This window comes from Macrotis lagotis, chromosome 2 (genome assembly GCF_037893015.1).
Source record: "Macrotis lagotis isolate mMagLag1 chromosome 2, bilby.v1.9.chrom.fasta, whole genome shotgun sequence".
In the NCBI taxonomy this organism is placed as follows: Eukaryota; Metazoa; Chordata; class Mammalia; order Peramelemorphia; family Peramelidae; genus Macrotis; species Macrotis lagotis.
The window spans coordinates 44,445,607-44,465,608 of NC_133659.1; the positions used below are offsets into that span (position 1 = coordinate 44,445,607).

General features: G+C 37.5%; 1 protein-coding gene across 1 annotated transcript in view; it reads right to left on the minus strand.

The window, feature by feature from the left end:
* Positions 1–6,267, minus strand: part of DNAI3 (dynein axonemal intermediate chain 3) — a 120,115-nt gene extending 113,848 nt beyond the window's left edge. Inside the window, exon 1 of the mRNA XM_074221776.1 lies at positions 6,165–6,267. The gene's annotated coding sequence lies outside the window, so the exon portion shown is untranslated. The remainder of the gene's footprint in view (positions 1–6,164) is intronic.
* Positions 6,268–20,002: the final 13,735 nt, after the last annotated feature.

The following is a 20,002-nucleotide window of genomic DNA, read 5'->3' on the forward strand; positions in this document are numbered from 1 at the left end:
TAGAGGACCCTAGAACCTTTGAGGGAAAGATGCAAGGGCTCTGACTCAGAGAGAGATGTACAGACATATATTCCAATAAAGTACATGGGATTAAAAATTAAATACTTTTTAAATTAAATACTTTTTTTAAAAACAAGTTCCTGAACCCCAGGTTAAGGACCCCTGCCTGTCAGCAATTTAGTTCTATTTACAGTTTTTGGAGGCAAAGGAAGTTGGTTTTCCCAGCAACACATGGTAGGACACTTGGAAATGAATTAAGGGCAAGCAGCTTCAGGAACACTGTCGACTTTTCTCATTTACAAATATTAATCAGCTTTCTGTGTCAAAATTATTGACCAGGCACCAAGGGAAAAGGAAGCACAGTTTGTACTGTGAGCTTTAAAGGTCATGAGCATTCTTAATTAACAGGCAGAGCCTCTAAGTTGCTAGGAGCCATAAATGGAGAAAGTTCATTAAATGAATACAGTGTGGTGCGTGTTGTCTAACCCACACTGAAAAATGACTTATTTGGCAGCAGTCTGGGTCACTTTAGGACACGTTTGTATTTTAGAGAGATTATCAAGTTTACTGCAGCACCTGCATAGAGAAAAATGATATTGTACATGAAAATAACCTGTTCTTAACTCTTCCCAGCACAGTTTCAACCAAGGAGATTATTTATCCAAAAATTCATTTCCTATCCAATTTTTTAACTGGTATTGGTCACTTGAAAATACATCCCATGTATAAGATAACTTTGTAAGAATTATAGATGGATTTCCTGAAAATAAATAAATTATAAAGTTTTTAACCAAGTCATGCATTTTGTGTGAATTTGTTTCTCCTGAGTTTAGGATTAATGAAGTATCATTGGGAACTCTAGCTATCATCTCACTTAGTCAATCCTAGCTAAGAAATCAACTTTCCCCCTCTATTTCCAACTGATTTCTAAGAGTTGCCCAACTGAAGAAGAGTAATATTTCATCAAAGAAATGTTCTTTCAATGAAGAATGCCTCCAGGCTTCCATCTAAACTCTAGCCTGGCATCATCTTTGATTCTTCCTTCTCACTCACTCACTCTCTTGTCCAACCAGTTGGACATCTTCTGTCCAAATCACATTATCCCCCCCCCCCCCACAGTGGATCCTCACCATCTCTGATCTGGCTTCAGGGGTTTCTTTGAAACCTCTGACTGCAAATCCATTTCCTTATCCAGAAGGATAGACCAGATCAGATGATGGTCATATAGCCAAAGAATGAGATTATCATAGACTCCATCAGCCTTAAGAGTTTTCTATGGAAAAATTCCGAGTTTCAGAGGTTAGGGTTCTATTCTTCTGTCAAGAGAAGTGTTGCCTTTTGGAGAGGGGGGAGACCTACCTGTCTCTTGGTGTTGGAAGGAGTATCAGTAAGAGACTAAAGCCCTATCATGAGATGGACAAAATGGAAGATGGACTTGCCTTCTACTATTTGGATGATTCAGATCCAATGGGTAGAGTGGCTGCCCATCAAACAACCCCAAATGCCTTTTCCTTTGGGGGAGTCAAACCCTAAAGATGGTCCTCTGAGTTTGGGGAGCTTTGCTTGGTTCCCATCTGAGAAGTCCAAACCACACTGTGTTAATATTAAGTGGGAGGATAGCAGGTTCCTGGGAGAAAGTATGACTCACTAGAAAGGTAGAAGAAATATATCAATTGTGTTTGAAATGTCAAATTTTTAGTGTTTCAATCAGATATAATTAAATTGAAATACAGATATAGAAATATAATACCTTCTTAAGTGTTGGTGGTATGAAACAAACAAACTAGCATCTTTTCACCTTGGGTTGTTGCAAATGCAATGTTTGTTGAGCATCAGTTTTTATATAAGTTAACTTTAGAGAGTACCTAGAAAATCCTATATACAGTAGCAGATTTTCAGTTAGTTTTGACACTTTATACCAAGAAATTTTAAACATATCAATAGTTTACACACTACTATGAGTCCTTTGTGTGTTTTTAATTTCCTTGATTCCTTTATGGACTCATATAAATAACTTACATTCTCTATATTTTCTGAGGCAGTGCCCATTATATACACTGAGACAACTTAGATGGTCCAGAGGGAGGGAGGACTCAATATAAGAATCAGGAAAACTTAAATTCAAATATAGCCTCAGAAACTTACTAGCTGTATACCTCTTGGCAAGTCATTTAATCTCTCTCTCTCTCTCCCTCAGTTTCCTCATCTATAAAATGGGAATAATAATAATAATAATAATAAGATCTACCTCCTAGGGTAGTTGTAAGCATCAAATGGAATTAGATGTAGAATTGCTTAACATGGGACCCGGTACAAGGTAAGCACTATATAAATGGTAGTCAGTATTAGTATTTTATTATTATCATTTAGTTTTTGCAAGGCAATGGGGTTAAGTGACTTGCCCAAGGCCACACAGCTAGGTAAATATTAAGTGTCTGAGGCTGGATTTGAACTCAGGTCCTCCTGACTCCAGGGCCAGTGCTCTATCCACTGCGCAACCTGGCCGCCCCCAGTATTATTATTATTATTATTATTACTTAAGAGTTTGTATGGATGCTGAGGACCATGGTACTTACATATGGAGGTCTAAACCTAAGCTATATTCAGAAATTTTCAAAAATAAATTGTGAGTTGGTCCAAAAAGAGCAAAGGAAAATGCTATTTTGAGCATTGCCCCCCCCCCCCCCAGGATTGGGCCTGAATTGTGAAAATCCAGGATTTAAGGAACTGAAACACAGATTATATATTATACAGTAAAACATGACAAGTATAAAAGAGAGACTGATACAAATCCACAATCAACCAAGAAGGACTGGTGATACTGTACAAAGAATGAGAAATCCCTTCTCACTAAGAATAATTGGAATAAATAAGAATAAGGAAAGATTAATCGATGCAATATATATATATTTATATAATAGAGGATCATTGTAGATTTTTGAGTAAGAGAAAATAAAATTAAAAAAATCAGTGTTTAGGCCCCCAAATTAATCAATTGATCAATCAATATCTATTCAACAGCCATACTGCACTAAGTCCTGGGGATAGAAAAAAGGTCAAAGATAGTCCCTACCTTCAAGGAGCTTACAATCTAATGGGAAAAGACAATGTACAAACAGATAATGATAATAATAATAATAATAATGATAATAATATCTGTCCTTCATTTTTGAAGAGGAGCAGGACATCAGGGTGGTAATGCCATGACATGCAAGTGAATTGGATTTGAGTGAGAGGGGGCTGTACTAAGTCATCAGCCTCATTTTCTCCTCCAGAGCCATCTGGGTCCAGTGGCCAGATATGAGTTAGGATGACTAGAGATGACCCTGGGTGCGAGACAATCAGGGTTAAGTGACTTGCTCAAGGTCACACAGATAGTAAGTGGCAAGTGTGTGAGGCCGCAGTCGAACTCCTGTTCTCCTGACTCCAAGGTCAGTGCTCTATCCACTGCACACCTAACTGCCTAGCTGCCTAGCTGCCTAGATAGATAGATAGATAGATAGATAGACGGATAGACAGATAGACAGACAGACAGCTAGGTAGAGAGGTAGGTAGATAGATAGGTGGGAAGGAAGGCAGGTAGATGTATGGATGGATGGATGGATGGATGGATGGATGGATGGATGGATGGATGGATGGGTAGATAGCCATAAATCCATTCATAAAGCAAGCAATAAACAGGATAAATAGGAAATGATTAAATGAGAGCAAACACTAGAATTAAGAACACATAAATACATTAAGTAGTAAACTACATGGAAAGATTTTCTGACCCATTAAATGTAACTACATTTAGGGTGATCTCCAGTACTTTTTTTGGATGGAATGTTCTTTTTAGAGGTAATCAATTATAGAGACAACATCTTGACAGACTGCTGAAAGTCTTATGTAGTTGATTATTCTTCGTATAGCTTCTTGTTGCTTATCATCAGGTACATTTTTTACATTTTCATTTTTAATAAATAGGTCTAATCCAAAAAAGCTATGGTGCTCATTCTTGCCTCAAGCAAGCAGCGGCTCATTGGTAACGAAGGGAATCAATCAGATAATTCAGGCAGAAGCTGTGGCTCTTGGTTGAATTATCCAGATTTTTTTTTCTGACAAGAGAAATGGCTCTAAGACTGGCCAGGGGATGTTAAAAAGCATTTCCTTCTGTTCTGCTAATATTTTCCTTCTCTCAAACCATGTACACAGAATTCAGGAAGGCAGAGCAAAAATCGTGGGACTTTGGGTCTGATTCTATATAAATACTGAAATCCTGGGGAACTGTTCCCTGGAAGATGTGAAATTTACACTGTCTATGTTTCTAATATACATTATTCATGTTTTAAATATTTACCAAAGGTGTCCTTCTTATCAAACCCAATGGCCTTTTCTCAGACCTCTTACACTTCCCTGATGTATCCGTAATATTTGTTGTTATTGTTTGGTTGTTTCTGTCTTGTCTGACTTTTTGTGACCCCATTTGGGGTTTTCTTGGCAAAGATACTGGTGTAGTTTTTTTTTCCTTTCTTTCTCCAGCTCATTTTAAAAATGAGGAAACTGGGAGAAACAGTTAAGTGACTTGGCCAGAGTCATACAGGTAGCTGTGTCTGAGGCCAAATTTGAACTCAGGTCTTCCTGACTCCAGAGAACAGCTAGGTAGTATAGTGGATAGAGTGCCAGGCCAGTGGAAGACTCATTCTCATGGTTCAAATCTGGCCTTAGATACCTACTAGTTGTGTGATCCTGAGCAAAGTCACTTAACTCTATTTATCTCATATTCCCCATCTGTAAAATGAGTTGGAGAAGGAAATGGCAAACCCCCTCCCTCTAGTATCTTTGCTAAGAAAGTCCTATATGGGGACATGCAGAATCAGACATGCCTAAAAACAACAAAACAGTAAGTCGAGTAGTATGACTGCCCTTATTTTCAACTCCTAGTCTAGAAATCTTGGAATCACTTCTGACCCTTCCCTGTCCCTTTGCATATCTGTTGATCACTTCTTCCTTGAGAATACCTTGCACTCTCCATTTTTCCTCTTTTTTCATTGCCATCTGAGACTCTCATGACCTATTCTCCCTGATCCCATTTCCTCCTCTAATCCATCATGTCCTTCCTACCCCCCCCCTTTTCTTTTTTATTAGCCTTGCCTCATATTCTGACTCTTTTGCTGGTTTTCATTGCCCGCCATGATGGGACCCTCTACCAATCACTCAGCCTTCTTTTGTTACTATTCCCAACACAGGGAGGTCTCCTTCAGACCTCCATTCATGCTATGCTCAATCCCATGTGTTCCTTTGCCTACTCTATCACTCACCTAAATCTTTACACCCCATCCACATCGCAGGACCCTTCTCTGATTACCCTGAACCGCAACATCTCTCCCTTCTCTGAACATCCTTCATATTTGCAGTCCATCCTGCAGTGTTGAGCTAACTGCGTGTCCCTAGTAAGATTCTAAGCTCCTGGTGAACACACTTATGTCTCAAACATGCTTATATTAAAAACAATAGAACATTTAAATGGAACTTCGAAATTTGTCAGACCCTTGCGTTGCTGTTGAGTTGTTGATACTGGAGTATCTCCATACTGCATGAATGCCTTAAAATGGACATCATAAATGCATCTCCTACAATGTAAAGACCAACAGACTGCCTTCTGTGGGGGGGGGGAAGGGAAGTCAGGGAGAAGATTGTAAAATTCAAAATAAATAAAATTTAAAAATAAATGCATTTCCTTTTATTTTATATAATATATGAGATATAGATATATATAATATAGATTATGAGAAAATATAGATTATCTCATCTAACCCTGTGAAGTGTTCAAGATGTACCCAGTTTACAGCCTGAGATTCAAGAGATCAATGACTTGCCCAGGATCACACAGCAAGTATACATCACCCCCTCCCTCTCCAGCCCTTGATGCACTTCATCACTCAACCAATAGTAATAACTACAGCTTACTCGTACTAACTATGCTATACTTACTAACTTATACTAGCTATAACCATAACTAATAACTAACTTTATATTTATTTTTAGATTACATTTATATCTATTTTTAGATTACATTTATATTTATTTTTAGATTACATTTATATTTATTTTTTAAAGTTATTCCTTAGTTATTTTTTTTTAAAAAAATTTAGGCTTTCCTTTACCCCCTGAAGGTTCCTTACCTGGGGCTGTTACAATTGAGAAAAGGGACAAATCGTGTCAACTCTCTGAAGGAAACCCTCTCTAGGGAGACAAGTCCCAAACTGTCTGCCTCTGGCCGTTGCTAGGACGCCTCGGTTGCTAAGAAGATGGGGGCGTGTCCAAGGGAACGCCACTCGTGGCCATTCCCAGGAGAGGCCTTCAAGAGGAGGTTTCTGATTGGTCCCCATGATCAGGCCAAAGGTCTAACCACAGATTAGGACTACAGTGCCCAGCATGCAATGCGGTCCGCCTGGCTGGTGCTTAGTTGCATAGAAGGTGCCTTCCATTTCCTACCTGAGTCCGGAACTCTCAACTTGATTCTCTAATTCTGCAAAAGAATTCGTCTTTTGAATGGGGAAATAAATAGGAGAGTTAAAAAATATAATGGATAGAACTGGTTTTTTTAGGTCTACATGATAATAAAATTATGTATTATTGTTACCTAATTCTCATCTTTTTTTGATGGAGGGACAAATTGCTATCCTGCTATTATTCTTGTATGTTTCAGGTTCTCAGGCTTCCTTTAAATTTTAGCTAAAATCCCAGATTTTTCCCAGTCTCCTTAATCCTCTGCAATTATTCTTAATTTATCCTGTGTATAATTTTTGAACATATTTATTTGCATGTTGACTCCCCTACAGGCTGTTGGCTAGCTCCTTGTGAGTAGGAGTTTTTTTTTTGGTTGCTGTTGTTTGCTTTTCTTTGTATTCCCCAGAGATTAGTGTAATAGGTACTTAATAAGTGTTTGTTAACTTGGCTTGTTCTTCAGACTATTGTCAATGAATAAAATGACTGTTTTTTGAAACTGGGGGGGGGGCGCTCATCTTTTGTAGTATGTTGGGCACAGTTGCTGAATTTTTCTTTCAAAGAGAAAGAAGTTTTGAGAATTTCTGTTTCTTAGAACACAAAGAAAATTCTTAACAACTTCTGCAACTTAGTAGCAAATAGGATAACAGGGATGACACATACCTCATTCTTTTCCTGACAAAATTTTAATTTCTTCTCAAAGGCCTCCATACCCCTATATTTTGAAAGCTTTCATTCTATCAAGATAGTTATCATCATTGTGATATTGTTTTAAACATGTGAAGATATTGTTATCATCATCACTATTATTATTATATATTATCCTTCAAAAAGCCTCAAATTTTAGATGGAAAGAACTAGTTATGGCAGCAAAAAATTTTCTATCACTTTCTATCTCTGGTATTAACCTCTTACTATCTCCAGGCAAGTAAGACCATAATTTACAAACTGCTCATCTGCAATCCCAGAGGGAGTTTCCATATTGGATCTTCATCAGTTCTCATTGTAAATCTCACCCAATACAACCACCATTCAAAAAAAATTAATATTGTGCCAAAAACTATCATTATTTACTAGAAGAAAAGGAATTCCTTTCTTGAGAATGAATGAATGTGAAGAGAAGTGACAGTCCTCTGTAAAGTTTTCTTTCTTGAAAGAATCTCTTATAAGGTTAGGCTGGAATAAAAGGTTCTGATCGCCTGCTCTAAACTATTGTCAGAACCATGAGAGTAATAGTTCTTTGAGGACAAGAACTATTTTCTATTTAATCATTGTATTTGAAATTATCTAGTATTTAAGAAATTCCTGTTGGATTTGATCTGCCTCTATGGGTTGTTGTTGGATTTTTCTAGGCAAGGATACTGGGGTGCTTTCTCATTCCTTCTCCAGCTCATTTTTACAGGTGAGGAAACTAAGGCAGACAGGGTCACACAGCTTGTAAGTGTCTGAGGTCAAATTTGCACTCAGGTCTTCCCGACTCCAGACAAGAAAATCTTATCAACTCTGCCTTTGAGCTACCCCTCTAAGGATGGGTCTTACCAAATCCCCATTGGGAAGAGGTACCCTCATTTGAACCTGACCTAAACCATGTAGTAGATGTTTTATAAATACTAGCTAGTTGGTTTGATTTAGAATAGAGGGAATAGAGGAAAAAAGCAACAAGATGGTTGAGAGGTAAGAATTTTCTTTGTATTTATCAGTAACAGGAAGATACACAACTTCCTTGTCTGTGAGATAAAACCTCTATGAGAAATTTCTTTTCCAAAGACATTTCCCTCCAATTTAGGGAAGAAAGATAGGATTCTGCAGGGTCTCCCATTTAAATGTTCTGTATAACACATTACTCTTAGCCTGTTAAAAAATGTCCTCTTATCTCATGAAAATAATCCATTGTAAAAAGTACCTATTCACAGGCTCCCCACTTGAGGCACTGAGGAAGTAGATTAGATCTCTTCAAATAATAGATTCATTTTATGCTGTGATTATGAATACTTGTGGGAGTCGTTCACTGAAACTCATTTCTCTGGAGGCTGCTTTTTTTTAATATATAATTTCAATCTCCTGATTTGTAAATGGGAAGAATTTAATAAAGGAATGTAATCAGCTTCTGTAATTACAGCCTCTACTGTAATTTGTTACACCCAAGGGTAAGTGAAAATATTTCACTGGCTAGTGATTTGTAAATAAATAACATTTTCGAGGATTAATAACCTTATGTGAAGGCAAGATTATTACTTGATATACAAAAAGATCATATAGGACTTTACAGAAATTAAATAGAAAATTGTAATTTCCCAAAGAACTCTCAATGTGCAAAATGGAGGAGAATTTTTTTTATTTTTCCATTGAAAGCCAGGTTATGTCGATCCATAACTGCACAAAAAGAATCTATGAAAATTATTTGAAGAGATCTCATCTGCTTTCTGTGTCCCTCAAGAGTGGAGCCTGGGGACTTTATTATTAATAAAATTGAGATGTGTTTATATCAAAGCACTCATAATTTTCTTTCAAAGATTACTTTCTATATGATACTGACAGGTCAGTAATAAATAAATTCTCAAGTAGATTTGATTTTTTGGATGAAAATTTACAATCATCGTCTCATTGAAAACATGGTCATCTCCCTCTTGTGACTGCAAATGATGAGATGAACTACGGTTTCCTCTGGTGCCTTGTGTCTAATACAATAAATAATCATATAGACTTTGGTGTTGTTACAGTATTATTTTCTGCCTCTCATTTTCAAAATTATTTAAGCTTCACAACTTGTGACAGTCAAGGTCAGGAGGATCAGAAAGGAAATGGAAAATTTGAGATTCAATTTAGTATATAGCTAAGGGAGAAATAGTTTCGAAAATGCTATTATTCTGGGAGGGCCTGGAATATTTCAGAACTACTATTGCCTATGGACTTACAGCATCCTGAATATTCCAGAGGAATTTCCGGAACGGCATAGTTTCTCTGGCAGATCCAGAGACTATTTATTCCTTATCAGTTTGGGGAGATCTCTGGAGTCTCAGTTCCCTTCTCTTTAAGATGGGGACTATAAAGCACCTCTGTACATTATAACTCTAAAACTAACTGGGATTTCTAAGATCATTTAGTCTGACCCCAAATTAGAGGTAATATTAATTTTGTTATTATCACCCTCCTGTTTTACAGATAAGGAAACTGAGGTAGAGGAAAGTAAGGTGATAGGCTCAAGGATGTTGTTGGGTCTCCAAGAAGACTAGGGGGCAGCTAGGTGGCGTAGTGGAGAAAGCACCGGCCCTGGAGTCAGGAGGCCCTGGGTTCAAATCCGGTCTCAGACACTTAATAATGACCTAGCTGTGTGGCCTTGGGCAAGTCACTTAACCCCGTTTGCCTTACAAAAAAAAAAAAAAAAAACTAGAAGACTAGGACATTAAGGAGGTGACACTATGATTTAAAAGTGAATAGAATGTGAGCAAAGGAAAACTGCAGAATCACCAGTCTCACTTTCTCCTCTGGAACCATGTTGAACAGGATGACTAAAGATTGGCCTGGGATGCAGAGGGAGACCTTGGTCTTTTTAAGCTAAAGTTTTACCTGGATCTTAGTTTGACTGAGCAAAAATAGGTAAGAGAGAGATGAGGCCAAGAGGCCAAGAATGATAACCTTTACTTTGTGTCTCTGTCCTCCAAAAAGCAGACTGGGAGGGCAAGACCCTCAGTGTTTCTCTGTGATTAAGGCAGGGAAGAAATGAAGCAAAGAATAACGTCTTTTTGCAGAGTCTACTCAAGGATGCACAGAATGTAATCTTCAGAGTCAGAATTTGAATTTAGGTCATTTGACTGTAGAATCCATGGTCTTTTCAGTTTGGTAAACTGACCTCCAAGTTAGGGGATTGTTCCTAGGGTCGAAAATGCAGAGTTGGATGGGACCAGAGAGTTCCTCCAGTGTAGCACCTTTTCATAGATGAAGAAATGAGGCCCACAGAGGTTATCAGACTTACCCAAGGTCACACAGGTGGGTGAAAAGTAGCAGAGCTGCAGTCAAACCGAAGCCCTTTCACTCCAATCCAAGGGCGCTTTTCTTTGAATCAAGCTACCTCCTCACGTTGATAAGATAATATATGTAAATTGTTTTGCAAACCCCAAAGTTGCATTCAAAAGTCAGCTATTATTTTGTACAGAAACATTTCTTTAACAGTTGGGAATGATGATTAACTCTAAGGTATATATTAGTTTTTTATGTTGTTTTTTTGATGATAATGGCAAGAGGAACATTGGCTTTGGACCAATGGAAAATGTTACTTCAGAATCTTTTATATTAAGGTTGGAAAAATGGTAATAGCTGACATTCATTTGTAGCTCACTTTAAGGTTTGCAGAATATTGCACATATATTATTTCATTTGATTCTTACAAAAAAACCTGTCAGTTAGATGGAATTATTAACATTACCATCTGATAGAGGCTCAGGAAAGTTAAATGATTTGCTCAGAGTCACACAGAGATAATAAATAGCAGAATCAGGAATAGAATGAAGGTCTTTCTGATTCCAGGTCCAGTACACTGCCCACTAAACCATACTGCTTCTGCTATGAAATTAAACCCAACCATTCCTTTATTCCTTTTTTTTTTTTAATTGTTGTTGCTCAACTTTTAGGGACTCCATTTGGAGTTTTCCTTGGCAAAGATCCTGGAGTAGAAATGAAAAATTTCCTTCTCCAGCTCATTTATAGACAAGGAAACTGAGTCAAAGAGGGTTAAGTTACTTACCCAGAGTCACACAGTAAGAAAGTGTCTGAGACCAGATTTGAATCATGAAGATGAGTCTTCCTGACTCCAGACCTAGCAGTCTATCCACTGCATCACCTAACTACCTGACTTTTTTAAAGTTACAAAAATATTAAATGCATGTTATCGTCTCCTTAAAAGCAAATCTCTAATCTAATTTTAAAAAATCTATAATCTAAAAATCGATTCTATATATCCTTCTAAAATACTTCTTTCTCCAAGGATAATTTGAGAAGCATAAAAAGTCTGGTTTCATAAAGGCAGACTTTGGAAACTTGTAATCTGGGTGCCACACTGAAGACAAAACCAAAAAGAGGATGCCCATTTAGGGGAGTGAGTCACAATCTCAAGAAAATCAGAAATGGAAAAGTTTAGTCATTTTTGCCTGCTTCCAATTCAGGATTTTTTCCAGTTTTTCAAAGAAAGGGTCCCAACTATATTCTGCCTTAGTCTATTTGAATTTTTTTTTTTACTAGTGGTACGATGACTTCTTCCATTAGTGAAGGTCAGCAGTTCATACAGTTGAGAGTCTTAGAGATCAACCTGGAAAGAATCATGACTTGACTTATAAGGATCATATGACCATTATGGCAAGAGCAGCCAAAACAAGGCTTCATTTGTGGTCTCTGAGAGACCACAATGGTAGGATCCATTGTTATTATCCTTACAGAATTGTTCCTCTAAGGCTCGACTCAGTTTTCCTCCATGCTTCTCACCTCCTGCCCTCAGCTCCTTCCCTCTTCTGCTTACCTTACTCTTCATCTTCTGGTTTTACCTCATATCATGCCATGTCGTTCACCTCACATACTTTACCTCTCACTTTCTCATCTCACTATTGTACATTGCTTTTTGCTACCTTACTCAAGTATCACACCCTCACCTCTACTTATAGCTAACCATTTAAACCATTTCAGGGGACATAGGATCCCCTGTTGCCTAAGCAATTCTTTCCCCATCCTATCCCCAGCACTTCAGGTTTTCTTATCTTTATCCATCTTAGATCCTTAACCTATTTATGTCTCAATCTGCCTGTATTCTCCACCCTTTCCCCCTTCCATTGCCTTACAGAATCCCATTTCTAGCCTTAACAAACTTCCCACCATCTCTAACCTCTTTCTTTCCTTGTTCCTTTCATCTTCTGTCCTTCTTGGAGATTTTGCTGCTTCTAGAGCACTCTATAACCCTGGATGACCCCTCCAATATATGTCCCCTCCAGAAAACGTTGCTTACAGCATCACTAAGACTTTTAGGATTGTGTGTTTGTGTGTGTGTGTGTGTGTGTGTGTGTGTGTGTGTGTGTGTGTGTGTGTCCCTAATATCGATTTTATTTTCATAATGTCTCTGTCCTCTGATTCCTTCTTTCCACACATAAGGTCACTATGTTAGTTCAACCTTGTCTAGACTCTTCCAATAACCCACTCATTGGTTCCTCTGCCTAGAATGTCTCTTTTCTCATCTATTTTGCCAGTGATGTTTTTTTTGTTTTGTTTTGTTTTTTAGGTTTTTGCAAGGCAAATGGGGTTAAGTGACTTGCCTAAGGCCACACGGCTAGGTAATTATTAAGTGTCTGAGATCAGATTTGAACCCAGGTACTCCTGACTCCAGGGCTGGTGCTTTATCCACTGTGCCACCTAGCCGCCCCTAGTGATGTTTTTAAAGCACAGATCTTACCATGTCACTCCCCTATTGAGGAATCTTCAGGGGATTCTGATTTCCTCTAGCTTTTCCAGTCTAAAATTCTTTTGTTTTGCACTTAAAGTCTTTCCCAACTTGGCTCCAATCAATCTTAACCCTTACTTTTCCAAACACTCCTCAGTCTGGCCAAATTGTCCTTTTTGTTGTTCCTTTCACATGATCTTTCAAATTCCATATTTGAGTCTTTGTGCCTGTTCTTCCCCATGTCTAAAATGGGAGTCTCATCTTACAATCTGTTGTTTCCTTCAAAGTTCACCTTAATGGGGTAGTATTTATCTTTATTTTTCTTTTTTAAACAAATTTAATTTTATTTAATTTTTAGTTCCACTTTCTCTTTCTCCCACCTCCTTTTCCTCACCCATTGAGGAAGTGAGATAAGCAAAACCCATTACAAATACAGTCAAGAAAAACAAATTCTTTCATATATATATGAAAACTTCAGTCACACTCTGAGTCTGTATTCATCTTTTATATGTGTGTGTGTGTGTGTGTGTGTGTGTGTGAGTATGTGAGTAAATGTGAGTGTGTATGACTGAGTGAATGTATGTGAGAGTGTGTGTGTAGTCTCCTCCTAGCTCCTTGTGGATAAGGATTATTTCATTTCTGACTTGAAATTTTCAGCACCTAACACAGGGGCTTACTAAATGGCTTGTTGACAGATTATTTGATGGCTATCCCAGAGGCAGGGTGCAAATCCAGTTTTTCCTGAAACCAAGATATTCCTTATGCCATACTGATTCTCATTTTATTAATCAGACAATCTCTATTTTTATCTAAGACCATCAATCACTTGGTGTCCGATTTGGATACAGAAAGAGCCAGAATTTGTGATTCCATTGCTTTAACAAGACAACTCCCTCTAACAACGCAAGTTGTACCCTGTGGGCAGCTTGTAGTCTTGGAGAGCCGGCTATCACCCTGAAAGTTTGAGCGATTTGCTTGTTTGTCCCATAGTCAGTGTGAGTCAGAGGCAAAATTGTAACTCAACCTGGAGGCTGGCTCTCTGATCACTATTCTTTACTAGATGAGTTAAAAGTGTAAAAAAAGAAAACCTGGACATTACAAATTAAAGGACTAATTTCTGGAGCAACATTTTAGTGAATTTCAGATTGGGGTGGCCAATAGCCTTTGGCTGAAAGAATCAGTCAAAACAAAAATTGTATTTGACATTTCTGCTCTATTATTTTGAATAGTAAACATTGTCAACACATTAAGTAGGAGCTATGAACTCTACATGGAAACTAAACTTTGGATGGCTGCCTGTGTGATACTCATGATCATTAAAAATCAATTAAATACCTGTCTTGGATGCTGTTCCAAGTAAGGCATGAGCCCTGCCCTCTGGGATCTTATTATTTATGAGAGACATTATAGGAATCATGTAATTAACATTTACTTAAGCAAATTATATGAGGCAGCATGGGGCAGCGGCAACAAGGATGGATTTGGAATCAGATCTTGGTCCTGCTGCTTGCTCTGGGTGACCTTGGGCAAGTCACATGACTAACCTCACCCAGCCTTGCTTTTTTTCACTCGGAGAATGAAAGAAAGGCATCCATGGAGTAGTGGCCGTGATATTAGTCCTTGCCTTGCCAAAAAAAGTCAGTTTGACCCTGAACAAGTAGTTCTCAGGGACTCTAAAGATACAAGTCTCAGAGTAGGCACCAACCCACATTGGTAGAGCTAGTGTCTCCTGGGAAACTCCCCACATCAATGAAAAAATAGTAGTCTTTTGCTGAGAGCTGAGACATATTTTGCTGAAATGTTTTCTTTTCTTACCTCCTTCCTTCCTTTCTATTTTCTTCCTTCTTTCATTACTCCCTCCTGTCCTCCCTCTTTAGTTTTTCTTTTTTCCTTCTTTCATCTTTTCTTTTTGTCTTCCTTCCTTTTCTCTTTGTTTCGCCCCCCTTCTTTTTTCTTCATTTCTTTCTTTTTTATATTCTTTTTATGCAAATATTTTATTTCTTTTCCAATTATATACAATAGTAGTTTTTACCTATCTTTTTTGGTAAGATTTTGAATTTTACAATTTTCCCCCTCTACTCTCCCTTTCCTCCCCACTCCCCCCTCCACAGAAGGCAATCTGATAATCTGTACATTGTTCCCATGCTATACATTGATCAAAAATGAATGTGTTGGGGCAGCTAGGTGGGGCAGTAGATAGAGCACCGGCCCTGGAGTCAGGAGGACCTAAGTTCAAATCTGACCTTAGACACTTAATAATTATCTAGCTGTGTGGCCTTGGACAAGCCACTTACTTAACCCCATTGCCTTGCAAAAGCCTAAAAAAAATGAATGTGTTGAGAGGGGAAAAAAACATATGCTTGAGGAAGAAATAAAATATTAGAGATAGCAAAATTATGTAGTACATAAGACCACTTTTCTTTTTTTAACTGAAGGTAATAATCCTTAACCTTTTTTTAAACTCCACAGTTCTTTCTCTGGATATAGATGATGTTCTTCATCACAGATCCCCTAAAATTGTTTCTGATTATTGCACTGAAGGAATAAACAAGTCCATCAAGGTTGATCATCACTCCCATGTTACTGTTAGGGTGTATAATGTTCTTCTGGTTCTGCTCAATCTCGCTTAGCATCAATTCATGCAAGTCTTTCCAGGCTTCTCTGAAATCCCATCCCTCCTGATTTCTTAAAGTACAATAGTGTTCTATAACATACATATAACACAATTTGTTCAGTCTTTCCCCAACTGATGGACATCCCTTTGATTTCCAGTTCTTTGTCACCACAAACAGAACTACTATGAATTACTTATGTACAAGTGATATTTTTACCCATTTTCATGGTCTCTTCAGGGTATAGACCCAGTAGAGGTATTGCTGGATCAAAGGGTATGCACATTTTTATTGCCTTTTGAGCATAATTCCAAATTGCTCTCCAGAAAGATTGAATCAGTTCACAGCTCCACCAACAAGGCAATAGTGACCCAGATTTCCCACATCCTTTCCAACATTAATCACTGTCCTTTCTGGTCATATTGGCCAGTCTGAGAGGTGTGAGGTGATACCTCAGAGATGCTTTAATTTGCATTTCTCTAATCAGTAATGATTTAGAGCAATTTTTCAAATGATTATAGATAACTTTTCCTCATCTGCAAAATGCCTTTCTATATCCTTTGACCATTTGTCAATTGGGGAATAGCTTTTCTTTTTATAAATTTGACTCAGTTCTCTATATTTTAGAAATAAGTCCTTTTGTCAGAAGCACTAGTAAAAATTGTTTCCCAGTTTACTACATTTCTTCTGATCTTGGTTACAGTGGTTTTGTTTGTGCAAAAGCTTTTTTAATATAACGTAATCAAAATTATCCAGTTTATTTCTCTCTCTCTCTCTCTTTTTAGATTTTTGCAAGGCAAATGGGGTTAAGTGGCTTGCCCAAGGCCACACAGCTAGGCAATTATTAAGTGTCTGAGGCTGGATTTGAACTCAGGTACTCCTGACTCCAGGGCTGGTGCTCTATCCACTGCACCACCTAGCCTCACCCTGAAGTTATTTTTAAATGGGACTTCTCTTTCTAACTCTTGCTGCTATATTCCTGCTAGTAATATATAGAAATGCTGAGGATTTGTGTGGGCTTATATACCCTGTAACTTTGCTAAAGTTGCTAATTGTTTCCAGAAGTTTTCTAGATGACTTTTTGAAATCTGCAAAGAGTGAGAGTTTTGTTTCTTCCTTCCCAATTCCAATTCCTTCAATTTCTTTTTCCTCTCTTATTGCTGAAGTTAACATTTCTAACACAATATTGAATAGTAGTAGTGATAATGGGCATCCTTGTTTCACCCCTGATCTTATTGGGAATGCCTCTAGTTTATCCCCATTGCATATAATGCTTGTTGATGGTTTCAGATAGATACTGCTTATCATTCTAAGGAACAATCCATTTATTCCTACACTCTCTAGTGTTTTTAGTAGGAATGAGTGCTGTATTTTGTCAAAGACTTTTTCAGCATCTATTGGGATAATCAAATGATTTCTGTTAGGTTTGTTTTTGATATAATCAATTATACTGAATTTTCCTAATATTGAATCAACTCTGCATTCCTGGGATAAATCCTGCTTGGTCATAGTATATTATCCTAGTGATAACTTGCTGTAATCACTTTGCTAATATTTTTGCATCCATATTCTTTAGGGAAATTGGTCTATAATTTTCGTTCTCTTTTTTGACTCTTCCTGGTTTAGGTATCAGCACCATATTGGTGTCAAAGAAGGAATTAGGCAGAGTTCCATCTTCACCTGTTTTTCCAAAGAGTTTATATAGAATTGGAAGCAACTGTTCCTTAAGTGTTTGATAGAATTTCACTTATGAATCCATCTGGCCTTGGAGATTTTTTCTTGGGGAGTTCATTGATGTTGCCGAATTTCTTTTTTCTGAAATAGAGTTACTTAGGTATTTCATTTCCTCTTCATTTAACCTGGGCAACCTATATTTTTGCAAATTTTCATCCATTTCACTTAGGTTATCAAATTTCTTGGCATACGGTTGGGCAAAATAATTCTGAATTATAGTAATTTGTTTTTTCTTTCTTTTTTAAAATAAAATTAACTAAAGGTTTATCTATTTTATTAGTTTTTTCATAAAACTTACTTTTATTAGTTCAATAGTTTTCTTGCTTTCAATTTTATTAATTTCTCCTTTAATTTTTAGAATTTTTAATCTGGTATTTAATTGAGGGGGGGTTTAATTTGTTCTTTCACTAATCTTTTTAGTTGCATGCTTAGTTCATTGAATTCTTCTTTCTCTTTTTTATTCATGTAAGCATTTAAAGATATAATATATCCCCTAATAACTGTTTTGGCTGTATCCCATGAGTTTTGGTATATTTTCTTGTTATTGTCATAGTCTAAGATGAAATCATTAATTCTATCTATAATGTGTTGCTTGATCCATTCATTCTTTAAAATGAGGTTTAGTTTCCAATTAGTTTTAGGTCTCTCTCTCTCTCTCCACGGTCCATTATTGCACATGATTTCTATTGCATTATGGTCTGAGAAGGAAGTATTCACTATTTCTGCCTTTCTGCATTTGATTGTGAGGTTTTTATGCCCTAGTACATAGTCAGTTTTTTGTATAGGTGTCATGTACTGCAGAAAAAAAGTTACATTCCTTTCTATCCCTGTTCAGTTTTCCCCAAAGGTCTATTACATCTAGGTTTTTCTAACATTCTATTTACCTCCTTGACTTCCTTCTTGTTTATTTTATGGTAAGATTTATATAATTCTGAGAGAGGGAGGTTGAGGTCTCCCACCAGTACAGTTTTGCTGTCTATGTCTTCCTGTAACTCATTCAACTTCTCCTCTAAGAATTTGGATCTATACCACTTGGTGCATACATATTTCATATTGAAATTGCTTCATTGTCTATGGTACCTTTTAGGAGGATTTAGTTTCCTTCCTTTATCTCTTTTAATGAGATTTATTTTTGCAGCTGCTTTGTCTGAGATAAGGATTGCTTCCCTGTCTTTTTCACTTCAACTGAAGCAAAATATATCCTGTTCCAACCTTTTACCTTTACTCTGTATGTATTTCTCTGCTTCAAATGAGTTTCTTGTAAGCAATATATTATAGGATTATGGTTTTTAATCCACTCTGCTATCTGCTTATGTTTTATGGGAGAGTTCACAACATTCTCAACATTCAAAGTTATAAATACAATTTATTGCCCTCCGTGCTACCTTCCTTCTGTTTATATTTTCCCCTTATCCCTATTTCCCAGTATTTTGCTTCTGAATGTTCTGTCCTTCAGTGTGTTTGTTCCCTTATATCCAATTTCCCACTTGAATGAAATAATTTTCCAACCCAGGAAAACTTGGACACACTGTCCCAAGCTTTTGAGGGGTTTTGCAGCTGTTTTTCAGGGACCTGCAGGAAGGAGGTGGTGAAATGAGATTAGAAAGGAGCAGCAGTGCAGCCCAGGCCATGCAGGAGCTAACTGACCCCATTAATCCAGGAAAGAGGGTCAGTGGTAGTGGTGGCAGTTTCCAAGCCTCTCAACCCATGTTTGCCAAGGATAATTTGGAAAGTGAGCAGGCAAACTGCTACATCACAGTGAGATTGGAGCATAGCCCACCACAGACCTCAGCAGTGCAAACCCAACCCCAGCAGACCAGGAGCAAGCACTGGGAGTCACTGAATCAAAAGGGGTAGCTGCTTCTGGAGCATTCAGCCCACAGAAGGTAAGGGGTTTGGAAGGAGATTAAGGGGTCTCTTTGCTATCACTGAGACGAGACTCTGTTGCTTTACCCATACTCAGATCTGGGTTTCAGTCCAGGGCCCTAGTCCCAGGAAGAGGAGCAGAAACACAACAGAGTTTACTGCCATAGCAGAGCAGGGATACTCCTCACTCACAGACCAGAGCATAGGTCAGAAGAGTAGTAGTACAAATCTCTCCTTAGATCATAAGGAAGAATGGAAAACTTGCATGTCCCTAGAAGTAGTTCTGAAAACAGCAGTAAAAACTCCCCAAAATTTGGGACAGTGTGTCCTCCATCCTGGAAGCAGAGACCCACCGTAACAAATAGTTAAAATCATAACCTGGGGAAATGAGCCTGCAGCAGAATAAAAAGTATTCCAACTATAGTTACTTTGGCCATTTAGAAAATCAAAGTACACATTCAGAAGATAACAAAGTCAAAGCTTCTACATGCAAAGCCTCCAAGAAAAATATGAATTGAGTTCAGGCTATGGAAGAGTTCAAAAAGGATTTTGAAAATCAAGTAAGGAAGGTAGAGGAAAAATTGGGAAGAAAAATGAGAATATAAAATCATGAAAATCGAGTCAGTAGTTTGGTAAAGGAGATGCAAAAATACACCGAAGAAAATAATGTTTTAAAAATTAGATTGGACCAAATGAAAAAAGATGTCCAAAAAGCAATGAGGAGAGGAATTTAAAAAGCATAATTGACCAAATGGAAATGGAGATACAAAAGATCAGTGAAGAAAGTAATTCCTTAAAATATAGAATGGAGCAAAGGGAAGTGGATGACTGTGAGATATCAAGAAACAATAAAACAAAACCAAAAAAATGAAAAACTAAATGT